This window comes from Meleagris gallopavo, chromosome 8 (assembly GCF_905368555.1).
Source record: "Meleagris gallopavo chromosome 8, MGAL_WU_HG_1.1, whole genome shotgun sequence".
NCBI classification, from domain to species: domain Eukaryota; kingdom Metazoa; phylum Chordata; class Aves; order Galliformes; family Phasianidae; genus Meleagris; species Meleagris gallopavo.
Genome location: NC_139411.1, coordinates 11,955,193 through 11,974,051, shown reverse-complemented (window position 1 = coordinate 11,974,051; position 18,859 = coordinate 11,955,193). Strand labels below are relative to the sequence as shown.

Here is an 18,859-nt window from a genome sequence, read left to right as displayed (position 1 = left end):
GTTTCCCCTTATTTAATAACAGCAATTCAGCAGGGAGGATATTTGCCTGCTCTCAGTTTCCAGAGTGGAAGGGTTTTCTCCTTTTTTTTTTTTTTTTTTTTTTTTTTTTTTTTTCCCTCTTTGCGTGCGTGCGTGCCATTCAGGAAGGCTTAAACGCGACTCCCCGCCTTAAACCCGCTGTAAGACAATATTTGTGTTTTAACTCGGCTCTCAGCTTAACTCCGGGTTCTCGGCGGGTGGGGGCAGAGGGGAAGGGAGAGGGCGAGGGAAGAGCGTCCCCGCAGGAGGGAGGCAGCTCCCTTTCAGATAGGAATCTGGGACAGATTTTGCCAGCAGCCACAAAGCATGGCCCTTTGGTAATAGAATAGCCAATGTAATTTGACACTTCAACTTGCTGTGCTCTCTGCTAGTTGATTCACTTACTCACCCACTAACATTGAGCTCCTTTTCACTGTCTGTGGGCAAGGGAAAAAGGGGGGGGGGGGAGAGAAAGAAAAAAGGGAGCGGGGGGAGAAGGGCGAAAGGGGGGAATAAAAAAAAAACACCTATTCAAAAATCCCCCCGGAGAGCTGTGCGGCACTTGGGGAGAGGAGCCGGCGTGCCGCTCCGCGCCGTGCAGCCGAGGTAAGTTTGGCGGCCGCCCGCGCTCCGCGCCCGGGCAGGGGTCGCGCCTCGGCGGAGCGCGAACAATGGGGCGGGCGGGGAGCGCCCCGCGGGTGCACCGGGCGGGCGGGGAGTCGGGCCTGGCGGCGGGGAGGCGGCCCCGCGCCGGGAATGCCCTTGCGGGAACCCGGCACCGGGACGAGTTGCCGCGGCGTGGGGCCGCCGGCCGCCAAAACAAAAGGGGTTGGGGCTCGGGGCCGGGGCGGCGGCTGCCCCCGGGCGGGCAGGCAAGCGCCGTCGGGGCGGGCGGGCGGCGAGCCCCGGGGCCGCGGGCGTGCGCTTGGCCGGGGAGACGCGCGGGGGAGCTTGCGGCCGCTTTCCGTGCTGCGGGAAGCTCGCCTGGGTGGAAATTCCTTGTGTCTGGGTTTTGAAAGCCAGTTGGGACCGGGGCCTCTCTCGGCAGGCAGGAGGAAGGAGCGGCCCCCCGCCTCCTCCCGCTGCCGCCCTCCCTCCCCCCGGTGCATCTGTCCAGGAAGCCGCTGGGCGGAGGGGAGGGGGCCGGGGGCAGGGGGTGGGGGGAAGGCCCGGCCGCCGCTCGCCGCCCGGTCGCCTTTGTGCGACGGGAACGGGGAAAGCGCTGCCCGGCGCTGCGGAGCGGAGCGGGCGGAGCGCGGGGCTCGAGCCACTCCAGGAATGTAAACACGCGCAGAGCCGGCCGGCCCCGGCGTTGCCCGAGCGCTGCCCGAACCCCGCGCTGCTCCGCTGCTGTTCCGGGCCGGTGGCGGCTGCTCGGGGCCACAACCGGGATTTTCGACTGCAAACTTTGTTTCGCACGTGGGAAGTTGCATTTCGGTGCTGCCTTTCGGGCTGCGATGAGGGGCGCCGGAGCGGGCGTCGCGTTTCGGGTTTTGTTTCAGCCAATTGCAGACAACATTACCCAGTTCTTAAAGGTGCAATGTGCGCGCTGGGGGAAGCGGAGCCCCTAAAGCGCGGAGGAACGGCTTTGTGCGGGGCGCGGGGTCCCGCTGGGCAGCGCGGCGGCGGGGAGAGCGTTCCCCATCGCGGCCGTGCGGAGAAATTTCCCGAGACCGCAGCGAACTTAAGGCACAGCCCCGCGTTCCCGGCTGCCCGTGCCCATGTACGTTTCTGTGTTTCGGTTAATAATCTGCAAACGGCTTAATGGCTCCGGAGTGCCCCAGGAATGGGTTTTCTCCATTGACTCGCGCAGGCCCGAGCGGAGCGCTGCCCCGGCCCTTTCTCAATGCGCTGACATGAGAGAAGAGGATTTAACTTGGCAGCCTGAACAAATGCTCTATCAAAGGTTTCCTAAGAGACAGTGGGAGAGCGGGGGAGATGAATGACCCGAGGGAGTTGTAGGGTGCTACCTATGCAGGTTTCCTTTTAAATACGAAGTGGCCATTTAGGGCTCTGAATAAAACTGCGCGCATCAGAAAGGCGACAGGCTTATAAAATTTAAAAGGGCAAAAGCCCATTAATGCTGTGGCGGAGCTCTGGCTCCCAGCTCTGCTTGAGTGCTTCCAAGCGCCTCGAAGTGCCAAAGCTTTTAAGGAATCCTGAGCAGCGGCTCCCCCGGGGCTGGGGGACCTCGGCCTCGCGTGCGGGAGGCCCCTCTCCCCGGTGAGGACACGGACGGGTGGGGGACGTGGGCTGGGGACACTCAGGGGCGGGAGCGGGCGCGGTGCGGGTACACGCGGGAGCCCCGCATTGGGTCCGAGGCTCTGCAGACGGGGGCTCGGAGCAGGGAAGTTTCATAGGGAGCAGAATGAAATGGTAATGCCCCAGCAGCAACCAGGGGTATGCTCATCAATGGGGACGCTCTCGGGTTCAAACTTCCCCTTCCTTCTCTCTCTAGAGATAAATTTACTATGGCATCAATCTTGTCTTGGCGGGCCGCGATTCAGGTTTGTGAATGCCAGAAGACTCGCTCTGACCTTTCTCTGTTCAAGTTGAGGATGTTGAAACACCAGCCATCAAACAAAAGGCACATTGAAAGCAGGCTCTGCACCGAGCACGTGTGGCTGTGGGGTAGCGGGGTGCGTCTGGGGGCTGTGTGCCTGAGTTGGGCTGGGGGAGGAGAGAGAAAAGGCCGCTTATTGCTGGAATGAGAGGATGGAAAACATGACTTGAAGTGCTCCAAATATCTTGGAGTCAAGGACCTTTTTCTTTCTATCTTTACTTTAAAGAGTCTTAGGAAAAATGACTTGTTCTGTACTTTTTTTTTTTCTTATTTTAATCGATGTATAATTAGCAAATAACTAATATATTTTTTTTCCTGTGGATGCAAAGATGACCAAAATTTTGCAGAATTTATCAACTTATAAAACAAAACAACCCCAAAAATCTTAGAAAAATTAAATGCCTTTGGGATTACACCTTAAAACAATGAAAATTCTCTGGGATTTAGTTGACAGAGTTGGGATTTTTATCTGTTCAGGAGAGCGCTACCTCAAAAAGTAGTGCAGATGTAAAGATGACTGTAAGTTGTAATTTAAAGTTATTTGGGGCTGTCAGAGTTTAAAAAGAACGCCCTTAGGAACAGTCAGCACTGATATCTAACCTGGCAGCAGCATTCCTGTCAATGTAGGCAGATGCTGTTATTGTGTACATTGTTTACAGGCCACAATACCTTAAGTAAACATTGATCATGATTAGAAACAATAATTGAGGCTGTGGCAAAGGATCAATGAAAACTTTGTTTCAGGGGAGAAGCGAGTTGCTGTGCATATATACAGAGAGCGTTTTGTGCTGCCTGAGATGGCAGTGTTAATGCGGTGCGAAATTCCGGTTTTAGACTATTTTAAGAAATCCACAGAGATGACAGATCAGTTTTTGCATCATCTAAGAGATGTGTTCCTATCAGTGTTGGTTACAGGAGCTGAAAGGAGAGCTGAATGTGTGCATCACGTTTCCATTCATAACTTTTCTTGGGAGCTGCTTATGCTTCACCCCAAATCGCCCCAAAGGTTTTGTGGAGACCAGAAAACCGAAGGAAAAACCAACTCCTCAAACCTGGAGAGTGACAGTTACATCACTGCAGACTCATTTGTAGCAGCTTGGTGTTGGCTAGCAGCTGTGGAGCCTGGTTTCAGTCTTGAAAAGGAAATGTATCTCAGAGAGGAAACAAAGTTGGAATTCCGTTTGCCTTCCCCCGTGTTTCTGATAGGCCTCAGTCCACAACCCAGCCCTGCAGAAAAGACAGGAGACAAGGTGGCCGGGGCTATGCCCCACCTGGGCACCTGCTTCCCACAAGTGTGTAGGGCTGCAGCCAATGCCTGTGGGGGCAGGTGGACCACTGTGCAATTAGCTGATTTCTTCGCTCCTCACTGGACCCATTTTTGTGAAACCCCATCCTCTGTTACAGCAGAGAGGAAAGACTATTGCTGAAGAGTTGAGGATTGGTGTGTGCTTATTCTCATCAACTGCCTGGTGTGGGACAAAGAGGACAAGCATTCCTTACATCTTTTTATGAGAAATCACAATACGCAGTGCCACAATGCTGTGTGTAGGCACTGATGTACCTGCTCTTCTTTCCCTAAATTTAGGCATGTCAGCTTTCCTGCTGATGGTATTTTGAGGCTGTGTCAGTGGTATTAGGGAATCATTTCTGCTTTAAAATGGTGTCTTTGGCTCAAAAACAAGGTTTGTGAATTGGAATGTTGCTTTGTCATATTGATTTTTCTTCTGCTTTTCTTTCTAAAAGCAAAAACTTCTTAGGTAGTGATTTCATTTTATTTATTTCCATTGGGTTTCACAGGATCATTAGCGTTGTGCTTGGTTAATGTTTGAAGTTTTTCAAGGTAATTGAGGCCACGAGAGAAATGGCTGGCAAGGGGTTTTAATGGATCTCCACAGCTTGACTGCTGGAGGCAGTAGTGCATTATGAGAGTGGAGGATGGTTGTACACTTGTTACATGTTATTTTGGGTTCAGCTACTTCAAGATGCACTGGAGTTGATGTGGCCTGTGAAGGCGTGGTGTGGGATCTCAGTACTGTGTCACTACTCCTTATTAAGCAAGACAGATTGCTATGGATATTTTGTATCTGAGAGAGGGGAAAAAAAGCTATTTTTAGGTAGACAAAGTCACTTTCCATCATTTCTCCTTCAAGCATCAACCCAGGTTAACTTACTTGGCAAGGAATGAGACATTAATTGTGGAATGTTCCCTTTGGAAATGCTGGGTAGGCCACCATTTGGTCTAGGCCATGATTTCCTTCAGGTGCTTATGCTTTTTAAACCTGTATTAGAGGATAGGAAAAGCAATTTGTGCTCCTCTACTGAGTCCCGGAACAGCCAAACATGATTCCTTCCAAGGGGAAGGGCTGCAAGTTGGCCCTTGTTGAGTTGAGATTTAGGATCTAATCAAGTATCTGCACTCAGAGACCCATGCATCCTTTCATTAGATAATTCAATACGTTGAGCTGTTTCATATTTTGTGTAGTGCATTAATATTGAGGTAGTACCATATAAGCTATCATGTTAGCATTCCATTAGGATAAATGTGAGAAGTGTATCCCTTTGTTGACAATCAGTATTTGTTTTGACTCAGTGGAGCAGCTCTGATTCCCAAAAGTGGTGATTCCCAAAGTGGTGCAGGAAGGCTGTTGGTTCAGTATGGTTGGAGATGGAGGGAAATCATTGCTCCAAAGCCATAGGTAGGTATGATGCTCTAACTTCTTGTGGAAGTTTATCAAACTGGATTTGGATTTTCCATTCTTTTCCTTGTTTGTTTTCCTAAGGACTTTGTTTTCCCTCCTGATATACCACTTATTCATCTGTAGATGATGATATTGATGGTGATGAGCTGATTTCTAAATCTAATGCTGTCCTGCTGAGGAGGCCCCTTTCTGCAGCTCTGTGCCCTTACCTGGGCAATGTTGGGCTGCCCGCTCTGTTGGCATGGCCATCCTGCTCACATCTTCCCCAGATCTCCAGCTGCTGTGGAGCTGGCTGGCTGTGAGAAGGCACACTGTGCTGCCTGGAACTCAGTAAGCAATAGAAGAGCAGCATTGCTGTGCATCTGGCTTTGAAAATGGAAATAACTCTAACCCATATGTAATCCTGGAGCGCTGATAGAGCTAGCATGAGAATGAAAGTCACAGGCTTCGTGTGCCTGACAGTGTCATGCAAAGCAAGCATGGGAGTTTCTTGCAGTCTTTATTCGGTTGTCTTCAAATCTCTCTGTTTTCAGTGCTAGAGCTGTTACTTGCAACCTCTCTAGAGCTGTGTGTTGGTGGGCAGGATGACAATGACTGGAGAACATCAACTTCTTGGTCTGCCCAATGCATGAATGTGGGTAGGGTCTGCCTCAGCTGTGTTGCAGCTCTTTGTACATGGGCAGTGCCATTTTACATCTTTGCTAATTGGATGGAGACAAGCGTTTAAGGAGCGAGAAGAACAGAAATATGTTGACAAATTTCACATCAGTCCCTTGGAGATTTCCAGGTAGTCTCCTAACTAATCAGAGCAGTTTATTTATAGGGGCTGTGGTGACACAGATACGTGACAGAATATTAGGGGCTTCAGTTGGCCATGTAGTAGCAGAAACAGTTCCCTTGATGAATATCTGACTGTTTCTTGGCCATGTTCCTGATTCCCTCTAAGAACAGCGGAGCCTTTTAGGCTGTCCTGAAATACACACCTCTTGGATCTCCATCGGAAATTTGGAAGTTGTTCTCTCTTGTTTCTGAAGGCCTGTTCTAAATGGAGATGAACTGATGGAGCACAGACTCATTCTGTGAACGTGAGCATTGAGAGTTGGGGACAGTGGGGCAGCTGGGAGTCAGAAGGACTGAGACAGGGCTTCCCTGCCGAGTGCCTGGCTCACAGTAGTGCTGAAAGAGTGGGATTTCCCTGGTTTGAGCATGGTTTCTGCTTTATCGAAGGTTGAAAATCACTTCAAGTTTATGAGGGTTCTTACAACTTCTCTTCTGTGTACTGATGCAGCTCACATCCTTCCCCATGCCATTCTCTTGGGATGGTTTGGAGTGTTGTCCAACACCCATTTGATAACCACGTGTCTTACAGCTCAAAGGTTACCACCTGCCTTTGGTTATTTTAGAGGTGTGACAGAGTAAAAGCAAGGTGGAGGGGATGAATGGCAGCGAGGAAGTGCTGGTGTCTTGGGCTGCAGGACCCCCACCCTGGCACGTTGGCACATTGCCTGCCAAGGAGCTCAGGCAGCTTGTCTGTCCCACTGCTCAGCTGGAATGGTTTGACAACCAGTGATGTCACTTTTACACTTTAATGTTCTAACATTGATACAACAGCAGTTCCATTTTGTTTTTCATCCTTTTTTTCCTTCTCTCCAAGGCCACTTTCCTCCCTCATTCCCCATAAAAAAAAAAGAGAGAGAGAGAAAAAAAAAAGTGGGATAAAAGATTTAAACAACATTTTTTAAATACTTTGTTGACATTGCATTTTCAAAAGAGTGGTTTGTTTATATATTTCTCCGTATAGGAAGAGAGTAGGGCTTATTATCCTACAGGTTTTCAGGGGAGAAAAGAATGATGTGGTTGTCAGGCAGCCTGCCCGATCTCTTGGTGTCCTGCTTGTAAGTCTGTGTTTGTTCAGCGCTCTTGTGGCCCTTTTCCCGGCAGTGGGATCACAGAAGTTAACTTGTTTACAGCTGGTGTGCAGCTTATGTTGGCCTCCCTTGCAGCGCCCCGTCTCTCCCTCCAGCCTTTTCAATGAAACTTTTCTTCCCTCCTCTTCTCAGCACAGGTTGATACACATTACATTTGATTAAGCTTTTCTGTTTTTTCTTTTTAAAGATGGGAGTACTTCTAAAAAACACTCCAGGCTTGTGAACTGTCATGCTACAGATGCTCCCAGGACCCTGGTATCTGTGGCTTTTTGGGTGCGTTGGGGAGCTAGAAGGTCCCGGTGCCCTCTGGCTGCTGCCTGCGTTCAGCAGCATCGTGGCTGCCAGCCACACTAAGTCCTGTCTGCAGGCGTGGGTGGCCCAGCTGAGGCTGTGTGAGCACAGTGCGTCTGTTGCACTTGCATGGTTGGCTCACTGCAAGTGTGTTGGGCTTCCTCATGTCCAGAGGTTCATTTGCTCTTCCTCCTGAAAGACCTGATCTGGTATGGGACACTGAAAGCCACGCTCGGTTGCTATTCAAAAAATTGATCATAAGAACAACGTGTGCATCTTTTCCTGTCCTCCTCTCAAGTATGAGATTTCTCCCCAAATTTACATCACTGTTTTAAGAAGTTGGAGATTGCAGTCCAGCTGGAGCATGATAGCATTCGACATGGGAGCCTCCTGGCTTTCCAACTGAATGCATAGCTCTGGCTTTTGGCACTGTGAAACCCTGACATCTCGCACATTAAAATCATAACAGCATTATGTAAGGAGAAGTTATTTTAGGTCACTTGCAGTGCCTCCTAAATCTCAGCTCCAGCGACCTCGTGAGCTGGAACGTGCGGGCTTGCGCAGCCCCAGCTGTGGGCAGTGTCCAGGGATGGTGCCACCTCCTGCCCTACCCTCTGCCCCCAGCTCAGCCCCAGTTCTGTGCCATGCCTCCAGGGGGCTGGGAGCAAGGGCGGGTGGGGGACAGGGGTTTATAAGGGAAGTGGGGGGGGGCTCCAAGGCCAGCAAAGAGTGTTGGCACTGCAGTGTGTGGGTAACGTGGGCATCTCTGTGGCATTGGCCTCACTGCTCTTTGCTGTGAGATGGGAAAATCTATGGCAACCACCGCTGGCAGCCAATGACTGCCATCATTTTTATTTTGCCTTTATTCCTGGCAGGTTGTTTGTGAAGCAACCAGCAGTCGGGGGCCTGGGGAGTAGGGGAAGTGTCTGCCAGGCGTCTGGAGCTGGGGTTTGAGGTGCGGGGGAGCAGACGGGCACCTAAAACTCACTGCTGGATGTTTTATGCAAGCAAAATATTGGGGTCATTTTGTCTCTAAATAAATGCAAAAGCGTGAAATTTCTGATTCATCTGTTGAAGTTCCTTTTGTTAACATACTATTACATTAAGCATCCATTTTGAAGAGTTTGGCACCTTGCCTCTAGGATAGCAGAATGCAGTGCTCCCTCTTAGCATTGTTCGTTGCGCTATTTTTCACCACACATAGCTATGGTGATCCTCGCACAGACTGAATGGTGCCAGATGAGCATGTGTAACAAATGCATGTTTGCCCTGTAATGGGCAGTGCTAGCTGCATGCAGGTAAACGCATTAGTGAGCTGGAATGAGTGAAGGGAGGGCAGCAAAGCTGCTGTTGGGAAGCTCCCAGGCTCTGCTATGGTGACTAAGGCGGCTTGATAGCTTCCTTATTGCCACCATCTGCCTGCTGCCGGCTGGGGCTTGCAGCGTGGCGAGGTCCTGCTGCTTGTGGGCTGCAGACAGGGCACTGGTAAACAGCCATGGACAGGGCTCTGAACATCCCCGGTCACGGCTGTGTGATAATTCTCTCATTAGAGTTATTTAATCACATGAAAATAAAATAAATATAATTCCAAGAGAGACAGCGTTTTCATTTCATTAAATTTTGTATTCTATGTGCAATATGAATTATTTACTCAATGTGTGAGCCTCTTGTGGAATACGTTGTGGAAAAAAGTCTTGTATTGGTATTCTTGAAATACTACTCTTTTGAAAATCCCACCCAAATTTCAAATGTTTGCTGGCAGTTTTATGGTGTCATATGATTTAAATCCTGATTTAAAACTTTGAGTTCAGTCATCCAAAAGGGAGCAGCGTGTCGGCACGGAGTCTTCGTTCTCCTTTGTCTGAAACTGCAGCTACAGCCCTCAACACCTCTTTCTCAATAAAGAGAAATGTAAATCCAAAATACTTGTCACGTTGCCAACATCTTGTCCTAGCAATATCCCAGCATACTAAATCATAAAAGGAAGAAACGTAGTTCGTATCTGCTGTCATATGAGAAATATATTTTTAAATATATCTCTGCTCTATTTGTGGTCTTTTGATGTTCATGAATTTACGCTTTGTTCTGCTGAAGACAACTTCACCAGATAAACTTCCCATTGAAGTAATGAGGGACTGGGAAGTCAAGTTCCATTCTCACCATTGCACCTGACTTAGGAATAACTTGTAGGAAATGAAATACGATGCACATATGCTAATCTCTTACAAAGGCTGTCTGACATCTTCGTTTAGTAAGGATTAAACTCCTTCAAAGAAGCTCAGAGGATGCAGGAATTCTCTGGCAGTTGATCTTTTTGTGTTTTTAACGTAGAATATTTTTAGCCCAAGATACAAAAATACGTACTTCTGTATCCAAAGAGAACGTTGTTTCCATTTATTATAGAAGCTTGGATGGGAAACAAGATGTTAGACCTATTATAATGCAACCCAGCAATTAACATATGTTGGCCTGCCTCTGCCAAGGCTGCCTTGTGAGTAATGCAGGTTCCACAAGCGGAGGAGTCGGGTTGTTTGTCAGTGACAAGCCATCCATACATGCATGAGTGATCAGATTGCACAGCCATCAGCGGAGGATAGGATGTGAATCTGTGTTTGAATCTAAAAGCAATTATAGTTTAAATTTCCAAACTGAATGCAGCTGAGAGGGCAATTTTGACTTTTTTTTCCTATTGCTAATAAAAATAAATAAATAAATCTCTTGTGCAATATTAAGGAAATTGAGGTAGTAATCAATGGAAGCTTGCAAGTTTTTGAGTGTTTTTTGTTGTTGTTGTTTTTAATTCTCCAACGACTGAATGACCAGAGTAAGGAATGTCAGGGATGAGCTCAGAAGTGGGAGCCCCTTGTCCTCCCTTTCAGAGATTCCTCGCTGCTGCACATGGATGCCAGTGACTGAGACCCTGCTTCTCCCTTCGGAGGGGCCTTCTGCGGCTGATGGGTGGTGTGGCTTGGTTCAGCTGGAAATGTTTTTTCCATGCTGAAGGCCAATGTAGAGGCAGTCGTAGCTGGAAAACATACTTCTCTTGTATAGTGTTGAGTATTTTCTATAGATTTATTACTTCCACCCAAACATGCAATTTCTGCAGTTACATATAGGAAGAGGGAAAGAAAAAGAGCAGAAGCTTAAGCTGCAAGTATGTATGCATATAAAGTTAAATTATAGGGGAGACCAGCTTTTGCTTGTTTTCCACTAACACAGAGTACATGACCAATTAGACCTACTAAATGCTACATGAAGACAAAAGGTATACTGTAGATTTAAATTAACAAAAGGCATCCTCAGAAGATTTGGAAGGTCGAGTATGCTTGAACTCTAAAATGTGCTCCAATTAGTGCTCTATTTAGAAGCAGATTTTGTTTTTTAACCTGAGAGCAGACTGCTGCACGCCGGCTGAGAGCTCATTGTGTCTCACGGCTGTGGTTGGTCACTGTGTGCTGCTCTCAGTGTGACCCAGCAATCTTGGCTGGGGGGACAGGAACGTGTAGAGAGAATAGCAGTCGGCAACTGTATGCATCATATGTGGGTGTTTACTTCTGGTTCTTGGATACCTTACCATGACAGAGTGCAATGCATCATCACTTTTCTCTTTTAGAGGGTTACATGCTCAAATTGTAGCTTTGACACTGTCTGTTAAGCTTGACTATAAATAAAGCTTGACTATGACAATGATGGCCTTCATTGTCTGTAAATTCACAATTGTTGCTTTTGCCTTGAGCGTCATTTTCAAGCTGTGCAGCTTGGATGGTGTTGAAGAAAAGAACTCAAGAGTCAACAACTGTGGGCTTTAATGCTCAGAGTGCTGATCAGTCTAACTTAAGATTGCTGGCCTTAAAATACTTGGACACCAGAAGCCAGGCCTGTAGAATCATTTAAAATAATAGACTTGCCTTTTGCAAGATCTGTCTCTGAAGGCTTGTTTGGGTATTGCATTTTCAGGTTTCATCCACAATCACAAGTGCTAGAAACTCATTAAATAAACAGAGATGCTTCTACTATCAGCTGACTTCAGGAGCTGGGTCTTTACTGCATACATGAGAACAGCAGCAGCCTCAGCTCCATGGCTGCTGCCTCTTCTTTCAGTGCCGTGGTCCATGGGACTGGGAGCAGCCTTGTTGTGCCTGCAGGCTGCTGCAATTGCTGGCCATGCCCAGGGCGCTGTGCATCTTTTTCTACCAGGCATGCACTGGGAGCTTTTACAAATGAAATGGCTGGGTGAAATGCTTGCTTCTCCACTCCAATGTCATCAGTCCGGAATAGGCAGATCCAGCAGAATTTTTGGAGATGCTGAAAAAAGGGGAAAATAGCTAGCTGGGAAAAATACACAGTAAAGAAAGTGTAGCTGGCTTTATCTCCTTTGTGGCATTTTGACTGTAAAAAGTGACATTACTGAATTTGTATCAACATATTATTTGTTTTACTTTTAAATATCTGTTAGGAGCCTTTGATCCATGCACACTGTTGTTACCTCTTCTATGACCCAGCAGCTGTGTGTAGGACTGCTGGACATCTATCCTTTTGAGGCAGCTCTAAGTGAACAGTTTTGCCTGTGATAATTTCCTTTGGTCAAGTCTGTGCTAATTGATGCACTTTATGCTATTGTTCTCATGCTTAAATAGCACCTGTGAGCAGGTTTCATTAAAGCTGCATCTCTAGGTGCACACTAAATACCTTTGATACCTCACCTGTGATGGTGGTGGAGCTGCTAGTAAGAATGACAGCTGCAGGCAATAAATGAGGACAGTAATAGAAGGCTCAGTGCTGGGTAGAGCACCATAAATCATGAGGCAAAAGCAGTAAGAGCTCTGACAAATCGGTGAGCAGCTGCAAACAGCACTTTGCAGGTAAGAATTACTGTACTCGCTCTTGATAAGTGCTCAGAGCCCACCTCTTCCTTGCTTGTGGGTGACGGCCCTGGTGTGCGGGCACTTGGGAGTCTGGCCTGGGGACGGTGAGCGTTCAGCCTTGTGTCATTCTCACAGCATGCACTGCGCCTTAGTTTTCATCTCAGGTATGTTCAACTGAGAGTTTTCTGCTTCTGGGAGGAATACCCTAATGTTTTTTGCAGCTGACAAGTTGTTTTATTTTGTTTCCTTGGAGACTTTAAAGCAGTATTTTAGAAAGGTGGAGAGAAGGGGATGGATTTGGCTAACTTAAAATCAGCTTGCGTTGTTAGCCTTTGCCTGGAGGGATGTGAGGAGCCTGCATGGTAGAAAACAATCCTACTCTTCTATCATTAGAGAAATGAAAAGTATTTTAATGAAATAATGATAGGAAACAGATGGTGATGGGTTGGCAACTGGGCTGTTTTTGTACATTGAAAAGTGTCAAAGGTATCTCAGTGTAATTATAGTTAATGCTGTCCCATGATGTAGTGCTGGGGGTAGGTGGGGACTGAGGCTCCCCGGGGTCACTGCACCTGGAGCTGTGTACTTCTGAAATGTGGCATAATATAAACGGGAGCCCCTGTGAGCAGTACTGCTGGCAGAGCTGTGCCCCTGTATCTGCAAGGGCTTGGATGGAGCTTTACACTCTTCTATACCAGCTTACGGTGTAGCGTGTTCCTCTGGTGCTGTAAGCTATGTACTTTAAGCATACAAATAAAGCATTCTTAAGATACTGTATTAAACAGCATTGTTTGCATATGGGGTAATTATGGATCTACTTGAAGCTGCAGCTCCCCCTTTGAGTACATGCACATCCATAACCCCTTGTCTGGGAACTGTTGAGTCATGGCCTGAACCACTGATTGATCACCTGGGGAAGGATCTGTCAGCCCTGGGAGCACAGGTGAAGGCAATTCAGCTGTGTGATCAGAAGGGGTGGAGCCTGGCTGCACCTCTCCTAGACCTCATTTAAGGGCTGACTGCCACTGGGGGAGGTTTTCTTTCTGGAGATATCTCTTTGGTGGAGATTCCCCTGCAAACCTGGAACCTTCTGATATGGGTGAGCAATTTTCTTTCCTTCCTTTATAGCACCTTTCTATCATGCTGCTTCTTCTGTTATCATACCTCTGTTGTAATGCCTTTCCCAGTGCATTGATTTGTCCGTTTGCTACATCCCCCGTGTTGCCCCAGGAACAATCATTGTTAGACTGTGTGTCTGTGATCAGGCTGTTAAGGTCAGTGTTTGTGTGATTCATAGGGACAGGTCACTGATGGGATAAAGGGCTTTGTTTTTTCTAGGGGTGTGCTTTTAGTCTCTGTCTTCTTCTCATTAAGTTTTGTTTTTAGCTGGGTTAGCTGCCATTGATACAACTGACTGCAGGGCTAGTCCCTGTGCTGGTACCAGGCTGCTCTGGGAAAACACAAGGCAGGAACTTATTTCCAGCTTCTTTTGATTTAGTTGCCAGAGGGTGCCATTTACCTGGCTGCTGGGTGTGTGGTTTAACCCAGCAAATAGCTAAGCACCACACAGCCCTTCTCTTGCTCCTTACCTCCTAGAGAGATAACAGAGAGAACTGGGGGGTGAATCCAAAAATCGGAACAACTCTAACAGCTAAAGCATCAGTGCTTTATTGACCTTGTTTTTTTCCTATAGCCAGGACATAGCATTATATCAGGCACTCTGAAGGAAAAAAATCAACTCCATCCAACCTGAAGCCAGGTTGAGTGACATGGTGATGTCCAGCAGATAAGCAAGAGGACATGCACTTGTGTCAGCTCTGCAGCCAGCAGCACAGGGCTTCAGCTGGGCTGTCCTACTGTGACTGTCATTTGTCCTGTCCTCTGGAAGTGGGTGACAAGTTTCATGTCTTGGAGGTGGCATGGGCCATGCTGTTGGTACTGTGATGGTGGCACTGGGAAGGGAAGACGACAAGTGAGGTGGCTTGAGCACAGGGTAGTATTTCTCACCAAATTTTTCTTGGTTGTTTTTCTTGGTTGTTTCTCCTGGTCAGAAGTAAATCATGTTGTTAATGCTGTGGAATCTGTATCCTGACAGCCTGGTACAAATATGCTGTGAGAAAGGTGGGTGGTCATTGTTTCCATCCCTTCTGCTGCAATGTGGCTTTCTTGGGACTGCTTTATCCTCCCAGCTCCCTGCTGTTGTCATTTGCACCCTTACACTATGTTACCATCAGTGTTTGTGCAGGTGCATGATGAATCACATGGGTGAGCCCACTGAGAAAACAAAAACTGTCCTGTGTTCCTATATAGGTTCTCTTGGCCAGTGCAGCTCCCTGTATAGGCTGTGGTGTGAGTGTGGCACTGATGGCCTGGCTGCATGGAATTTGGGAGTGAGGGCTCTCAAATCAAGAAGTCAGATGGATCCCTGCAATTAGGCAAGAATAATGAACCCAACTCATAAATAGATTGAACTAAGTGATTAAAACCACAGTATTTTGATTTGCATAAATTCATTTTCCTGTTAGTGTTGGAGCATCTGTTGCTGGGGCAGGTAGAGTCTCACTGAATAGAAACATAATTTACATGTAACTTTCACTACATAGAGCATCTCTCTTAGCACAGCCCCAGGAACTAGTTCAGAGTCCCAAAACCAGGAAAAAATAAACAGTGTAGGTCTGTGGGACTGTGCCTGTGAGGGCTGCAGACAGCTCCTTAGTCAGGGAGCTTCATATACTTCTTGGCCAAAACGTTGGCCAAGTTGTGTGACCTGAGAGGCTGCAAACTTCCCCATATTTCTGTGAAGCAAAGTAAAGCTCAAAACTCCCTCTCTTTGGTTAAGGGTGCCTGGGAAGTACAGTGGAGCCGGGGTTGCCTGCTGTGGGGATGGGCAGAAATGACTGCATAAGGTGGCTCTGCATTCCACAGCTTGTGAAAGCCCTAACGTGGAGTTACTCCTGTGTTTGTGTTTAGTTTTTTGTTGCTGTTATTAGAATTATAGAATAGTCTGGGTTGAAAAAGCACTATAATGATCATCTAGTTTCAACCCCTCTGCTATGTGCAGGGTTGCCAACCACCAGACCAGGCTGCCCAGAGGGCTGTGTGTTAAGGGTGTGTGTCTTTTGTGTGACCTGCTGTTTTACTGCAATTGCTTACTTTACTCTCAAAGCAGGTGATGGAACTTCCCTTGTAGAGTTAGCAGGAGATGGCATGAAATTTGATGCCTATCCTCCTTTAGGCTTAATGTGACCAGAGGACACCACAGCCTAGCCAGCTGTGGCAGGTACAGCCACAGCACGGTGTCACAGTGCACAGTGAGGCCTGCAGCCCTTGCGGGGGAACAGGGCTCCCTTTTGCAGAGTTGAAAGTTCCCACTGGCACTTGCCCTTCCTGGGGGGACCTGTGGCAGGTGGGGCGGGTGACTTCTTTCTGGGGCTGTGCTGGATGCAGCTGGCAGGAGCTCCTGCTGAGCCCAAAGCCTGTGGGAGGGTCGTGTGGGAGCCATGCCTTTCCCACGGCGTGCAGTGATCGGAACTCCTGGGCACTGCCGTCATACAGATAACCCTTGTCATTAAGCTGCATGGCTTGACTAAATGCCAGTTGCGATTGTAAATAATTATTCCTTAAGGCCCGAAGGAACACGATGTACTATATTTTGTGCTGCCTGCTTTTACTGTTGTGTTGTAACTCGGTGTGGGGTTTTAGCTTGCAGACCAGTTTGAAAGTGGCCCCATTGCTCTGGTAATTGCACACTTTATTGCCCAGGTCCTGGGTGTGTGTGTTGTCTGGGGGATGCTTCATGGTCTTGAGGTAAAAAAACAAGCAGGAATCTTAAAGTGGCCAATACTTGCATGTGTTTAGCTGGGGATGCTTGCAGCCATCTCACTGAAGAGCTCCTCTGGTGTGCTATTAATGCCCGTAGTTAGTGGGTATGAATGTGCAGGGCTGTGCAGTGTCCCTGTGCGGTGAGTGGATTCAGTGTCTGCTGCTATTTGGGTGCAGCATAACATAAAGGGGTTGATGAGGAAAATTGTGTTCAGATCAGAATGCTGCTGGTAGCTTTGTATGCAGGTGTTCTGTATAGCTGACTTTTATTATAGAATACCTTTTGGAAATGCCTCTTCCTTTTTGATTTTTTTAATGAAGTCAAAATATTCCAAAATTAAAATTATGCCCTCAAAACCCAATTGTGTACATCTCTATGTCTTGTCTGTTTTCTTTCAGAATTTTTTTTGCTTAAAAATGAATATTTTTGAATGCATGTTTTTTTTTTCCAAGTGACTGATAATGCCTGAAACAAGCCTCTATTCTGTGAAGTGCATGAAATTCTTGAAATTTTGATATTTTCCACTAATATGAAACGAGGCATCCAAAAATCCCCAAATGATTTGAAGTTTTTCAAGTTGATAGAGTGCTTGGTCTAGTGGGAGATACAAGCTGGTCCAGTGGGAGGTGTCCCTGCCTATAGCAGGGGGTTGGGACTAGATGACCTTAAAGGTCCCTTCTAATTTAAACTGTTCTGTGACTTCTAAAAACTAAGGATATAGACTCATTTTGCAGGGGTCTTCCTTTTTATATTCATAATTGGTACTTCTCATTATACTCTGAACAAATCACCTACTGAAACAATTCTTTGTGTCCATGTATTAAGGGCAATGTCGTGAAGCTTCTTCCATAAACGTTCGTGGTGATGTTTTGTGACTGTATTAATTTTAGTGAAGTTGTGTTTAAAATCCTTCTTGTTTATATGTTGAACTCATAGTGTATTATTGAAATCAGTCTGTATACAGATGTATGGTTTTCCTTTTACTGCCTTTTCCAGACTGAGTTTGTATCTGTTCATGGAACATGAGGAAAACCAGGCTGGAATTTGCAGGGATGCAGCTTTCTGATGTCTGTGGGATTTCTGCAGATTCCAGAAATTAATGGTGAGACTTCAGTGCATTATAAGTTAATAAAAACTTACAGCAGACATTATTTATATCGAAGCACAGAATAAATATTGAATTTTCTTTTTAAGAGAAAATTGCTTGGGGGATTCTGACAGTTAGTGAATCACTCTGCCAGGCTTTGTGGTTTTAAAGCCAGAATGCTTATGCTTCAGAGCATTTTTTGTCCTACTTCTCTATCAAAGGCTCTACACATGAGCAGAGAAGCTGGCAGATGAGCTAGCCTATGGGAGGAAATAGTTAAAGCAGCTAAGCACCAGCACTATCAGATGCATAAACAAACCTGTAAAAGTAGCTTTCGTGTTATCATTTACTCACTGTTTTTTAAATGGTTCTTATACGTGATGCAGAAGAAGCTAGGAAGTACGATGCTAAAACTGACTGAACTGTTTTTCTGACTGTAGATCGCTGATGGGCAGGCAGCAGTTTGGCTGCTCTCTGTGCCACGCAGGTCACTGGGGCAGCACAGACCTGTGGCATTGCTTCCTGCTAGTGATGTGTGGCCTCCTGCACTCCTCTGGGGATCTGGGAGGCACTGCTGTTGCTCACGCTCACAAAACTTTTTGTATCTTCCAAGCTCTTAATCATTGTGAATAAAATAATTGTCGTGAATAAAATTTAGATTAGACTATTAAAGATTTAAGTGTTTTAAATCCTGAAACTCATTCTGTCTGTAGAGTTCAAGGGTTTATTCATGTGCAGCACCATGGAAATTGCCACTGAAGGCACATGAGCTGCCTCATGGCTGACTCCTACCTAAGCTTTTTGTAGGGGAAGATTAAAATGGATTTACTGCATCCACTGAGTAGCCTGCTCAAATTCATCTGTGTGAGGTTTCAAAATATGTACAGTTATTCAAGTTTCAGTCTAGTTCCTTGACAATGTGTTTGCAGAATGCTAACCACTTAAAAGCAGCTTGGGGTTTTAGATTTCCACATTGCTGCTCCTCTGTTTGCAAGCCAGGCAATGAAGGATAGGGCTGGTGCATGAAGCTGACAGAGCAGCTCCTTTTCCTGACCCCAGCCACTTGAGAACCAGGTGATGCAGTGAGCACAAGAGAGGAAAATCAAAGTCACAATCCTGTAAATATTTATGTACGTAGTTAAGGTTAGACATAAAAATGGTTATTTGAACTTAGTTGAACTTGCACAGAAAGCTAAGAATATGTGTAAATATTTGCAGTCTGGAACCTATTTCAGATTTGAGAAGTATTTAAAGTACTTCAGAATGTTTTTTTTTTAAATACTGCAAAGCCCTCTGCTGCAACAAGATGCATTCAGACAATGCAGACCCTGCCATGTGGGTAGTGCCTCCCAGCTGCAGCAAGCTGGATAACTGTAGGCTTTGAACTTATGCAGCTCTGTTGGTTTGCTCCTGTGATGTCCTCAGCAAGAACTTGGTGTAGGATTGGAAGGCAGGAGGCTTGGTACTGGGTCACTGAACTGCAATGGCAGTTGTCTGATTCAACTAATTCTTCCCTGTCAGATTTCTCAAGCAACTTTGAACAGATTGCCTAGGCTCTGACTACCTGCCTGTCCCAGTCATAAAA

General features: G+C 46.7%; 1 protein-coding gene across 6 annotated transcripts in view; it reads left to right on the top strand.

Annotated features, from left to right (window-relative positions):
* Positions 1-64: 64 nt before the first annotated feature.
* The window catches only part of ZMIZ1 (zinc finger MIZ-type containing 1), a 325,056-nt gene continuing 306,261 nt past the window's right edge, over positions 65-18,859 (top strand). For 5 of the 6 annotated variants that reach the window (XM_085229553.1, XM_085229554.1, XM_085229555.1 and 2 more), the window contains exon 1: positions 466-624. The gene's annotated coding sequence lies outside the window, so the exon portion shown is untranslated. Of the gene's footprint in view, positions 180-465; positions 625-18,859 lie in introns of those variants that run through there. The other variant, XM_085229551.1, reaches the window with a different exon arrangement.